Here is a 4,809-nt window from a genome sequence, read left to right as displayed (position 1 = left end):
GCTCTTCTTGCAATCGTTCCTCAGTGAGTTGGACCCCTGTGTGGTTTTCTAGAACCTCTCTTTCCCATCCTCATGGAGGAGAAGAGAACTTGTCTGAAGGGTTTCTGAAGACTGCAAGCTCACTCCATGTTAACAAGAGACTGAAGACTGTGGTTATCAAAAGTGGAAGAAGCTGGGAACCAGGTAACCTGGTGGCAACCAAAGAGAATCTAGTACCTGTGTGGTCAGGAGTTAGGACAAAAGAAATATAGATGGACTAGTGAGCTTTAAAAAACTAATAATGGGGGAGGGGATAAATGAGGAGGTTGGGATTAACATATACACACTACTGTATATAAAATAAACAACAAGGACCTACAGTACAGCACAGGGAACTACGTTCAATATCTTGTAATAACCTATAACGGAAAAGAATCTGAAAAAATATAGATAGGTAGATAGATAACTGAATCACTTTACTGTATACCTGAAACTAATGCAACATTGTAAATCAACTATACTTCAATAAAAAAAATTTTTTAGTTTTAATAAAAATACATGTTTGTACAGAAAAAAAGGACAATAGAAATTCGTATCTCTGGCTTATATATAGTTTAATTTCTGTAATTACAATTAGCATCACAGTGAGTAGATGTGGTAGAGGGTTTTAGAGGAAGTCATGAGCGTGCAGCACGCTGCAGCGTCCACCAGTTTTACAGAGAAGTTGGCAAGTGGAGGCTGGTTAAGCTTTTATTGTACTCAAAATAGCATGAAGTAGCTTCAGACTGTCTTACTGAGCGGTTCAGGGGAGGGTTGAAGGGCAGGGAGGACAATGAGATCTTAAGTCCTTGCCTGGCTAGGATCTCCCCAGCTTCACAATCACCGAAAAATCTTCCTGCCTTCTTTTGCTAGACAAAGCATCCCTAAATCATTCATTCCATGTTATACTGAAACCTTCAACCCTTCTGCCCTATTTCACAGGGATAAAACCTGTGACTATACCCACAGGTGGCCACTTTCCTGATTTCAGGGATGTGCACTGGACAAAACTATAGGGTTGATGTGACTGGGCTAAAACGTCCAAGGACCTACCGCAAGGTTCTAGAAGTACTTACATCAGATATACACTAGGACATATGACTCCCCCAAATTGGATATTGCCAAGTAAATTTGAGTTTAGAAATATATTGAGTTAGAAGACTCACAGACATAGAGAACAGACTTGTGGTTGCCAAGAGTAGGGGGAAGGAGTGGATTGGGAGTTTGGGATTAGCAGATGCAAACTATTATATAGAGAATGGATAAACAACAAGGTCCTGTTGTATAGCACAGGGAACTATATTCAATATCCTGATAAACCATAATGGAAAATATGAAAAATGTATATATATGTATAACTGACTCATTTTGCTATACAGCAGAAATAAACACAACATTGTTAATCAACTATACTTTCATGAAACTAATTTAAAATAAATAAAATTTTTTAAAAGAAATACATAGAATCAAATATCCTCCAAATCCTACCTATCTGAGGTTAGAAAAAGCCAAATCATTGAAAACAGTCAGTAGGTGGTGGGTAAATTGCACTGAAATGAATTTTCCCTCAAGCAATCCCCTCTCCCACCTCAGCCCCTCCTTGCTTAGGTACTCATAGGCATCCTTCAGGATTCACCAAGTGTCATCCCCCAAGCTGATTTGGTTTCACGTCTGTGCTGACAGCTCTCTGGCTACCCTTGTAAGCTATAAGTCTTTGGTATCAGGGCTTATGTCTTCGCTGTCATATCTTCAAAAGGAATGCTACTTAAGATTCTACTGAATGACGGCATGATGCCATCACGTTCCTGATGGCGGCCAGTCTTCATGCCATCAAGATCAAGGCCCTGCAGCTGCATGATAACAATGAAGTAAAGTCAAAAGAATGACAAGTGAAATCTGGATTCATCATAAAATATCTAAGACTAAAAGAGAGTAAGATATGAACCTGTTTAGAGATTCCAGATCGAGTTTGCAACATTTGCCAATGAATAAATTTTTCTTCTAACAGTTTAATGAAGGCAATGAGTTCAGTTCTTTAATGAATATAAAGTGAACTAGAAAAGATCAATGTGTTTCTGGAGGTTGACTCAAATATTGGCTCTAAAAGACACAGGCAATTGAAGACTAGTAGATATGGTTGAATGACCTAAGCTAAGAGTGATCTCAGGACCAGAAGCAGTGATGGGTAAAGATAAGAAACAGTTTGCGTGCTCAGAAGCACAGCTGGCAAGGAGATATTGTGCAAGGCATAGGAAATAGCATCCATGGGCAGATCACAGAAGTTTAGAGCCAGAGGGAACCCTGGAAATGATCTGGTCCAATCTCTTAACTTTATTGGAATGAAACCCATGGAGGTTAAATGACCTCACTGGGATCACACAAAGTCTGTGACAGAACCAGAGCTAGAAATAAAATCTCGTTTCCCCATTTTGTACTCGTTCCACGACAACCTTGTCTCCCAATTTCCTCAACTTTTCACTTTTAAAATAACATTTAAGGACTTCTCTAGTGGCGCAGTGGGTAAGACTCTGTGCTCCCAATGCAGGGGGCCGGGGTTCAATCCCTGGTCAGGGAACTAGATCCCACATGCATGCTGCAAGTAAGAGTTCACATGTCACAACTAAGGAGCCCGCCTACCACAACTAAGACCCGGCGCAAATACATAAATAAATAAATATTTAAAAAATAATAAAGAGCAAAAGTGTTTTTTTAATAAAATAATTAAAAGTTTAAAAAATAAAAATAACATTTAATCAGGTTTTTTTAAGCACATGGAATGCCCTACCCTGGTCCTCCAACTTCTCTTTCTTCTAAGCCTAAAATAGGAGCTGATGTTCCCCAGTCAGTGTTAGCTGGAAAGAAAAGAAACCCCTCCTGCTTGTAAAATGGATGCTCTGTGCATGTCACCTGCTTTTTGATCAAAAACTATGACTCAGTGGAGATACTGAGACAGGTGTAAGATGAAAAAACGTAAAAGAAAAAAAAATCCAAAACTAAATGTCCATCAACAGATGAATGGATAAAGAAGATGCGGTACAAATATACAATGGTATATTACTCAGCCTTAACAAAGAATGAAATAATGCCATTTGCAGCAACATGATGGATCTAGATCATATACTAAGAGAAGTCCGTCAGACAGAGAAAGACAAACGTCATATATCACTTATATGTGGAACCAAAAAATATGATATAAATGAACTTATTTACAAAACACAAACAGACTCACAGATGTAGAAAACAAACAATGGTTACCAAAGGGGAAAGGAGGCAGGGGGTAATAAATGAGGAATTTGGGATTAACAGATACACACTAATCTATATAAAATAAATAACACGGACCCACTGTGTAGCACAGAGAATTATATTCAATATCTTGTAATAATCTTTAATGGAAAAGAATCTGAAAAAGAACACACACATATATATAACGTATGTATATCACTGAATCACTTTGCTGTACACATGAAAATTGTAAATCAACTATACTTCAATTTGTAAAAATCCCCCCAAAAAAATCCACGCATAGCATACACGCCTTTCATCCCACTGTATCCAGGGTAGCCCCTAGGAAGAGTGTAAACTGGGGCACCTTGGGAGAGAAGCAGCTGTAGTACTAAACATGGCCACAGGGTGCCAGGCTTTTCCAACCAGCTAATAACTACCCAAGGATTACTCCAGTCGAGGATCAGAGCAGAGTAAAATTTTAAATCCAGCTGTACTGGGGGTCTCTCTATTCCCATCAGTCACTTTTCCACTTTCCTTAGTTAGCCAAAGGCATTCAAATCCTGAAGTTATATAAACAGAAAGAAGTGGCTCAAAAAAGGTAAGGGATTTGAAAGTGGGGCACTGTACAATTTTTTCAAGCCACATTTCCACGGGAAGAGGGCAAAGGAATATTCAAAGCGCAAAACTGACCTGTCAGAAACCTCGCTCCTTCTTGGCCCTGAGTCTCTGGAATTTTGAAAGTGAATGGTGCAAATCTGAAGCTCTTGCATAAAGGAAGTTGTACTTCGTGTTTTTTTTTTTTCCATTGATTGGTTTTGAGCAACAAAACACCCTCAACCAAAACCAAAATCTATCAAGTATCATTACACTAAAGTTGACTTTAGTGTAAAGCTGACATTACACTAAAGTTGACTTTTGAGAAAGTACATCTCCTTTAAGCCTCCTTCACCTTAACACTCAAACCATGAACCTACCTAATTGATCCTGAAGAACAAAGGAAAGATGAATTCTAACGAAGAGAATCTCAGACTTCGGTTTGGGCATGAATATGTTCACGCTTCATTCTCTGTGCTTTTTACTACTGTCGGTGTAGCATAATTATTGACAAAGTAAAGGAAGTCTCTTTTTCAACTTTTAAGGCGGTGACTGATTTTACAAATCCAGTAAACTACCAGTAATTTCAGTTTTAGTTTAAGTTGCCATCTTGAAACAGTGTAATTGCCAGTTAAAGTTTTCCCATAGCCACGCTTACCCGTTTCTATCACATTTCAGTGATAAGTGAATCCTGTGGAGAAATGGGACTTCTTCACATTGTCAAATGCTTGGCTATCCTGGCTCCGTGTTTCTGTCTAGGTTACCCCGTCCTACACACAAAGGCCCTCACTTTTGGTTCCTTGCTTCTGTGAAGACTGTAGAATATGCTGGTCCTGCATGTGCAGCCTAGCGGCCCCCCTCTAAAGCTGGAAAAGTCTAGCCATGTAAATTATCATTGAAGCAAAACCTGAAAGCAGGATAGACAACCAGCTCACGAGGTGCAGAACACTGTGCGTGCAGCCCGGGGTC

Source organism: Tursiops truncatus, chromosome 13, assembly GCF_011762595.2.
Source record: "Tursiops truncatus isolate mTurTru1 chromosome 13, mTurTru1.mat.Y, whole genome shotgun sequence".
NCBI lineage: Eukaryota > Metazoa > Chordata > Mammalia > Artiodactyla > Delphinidae > Tursiops > Tursiops truncatus.
This window is presented reverse-complemented; position numbering follows the sequence as displayed.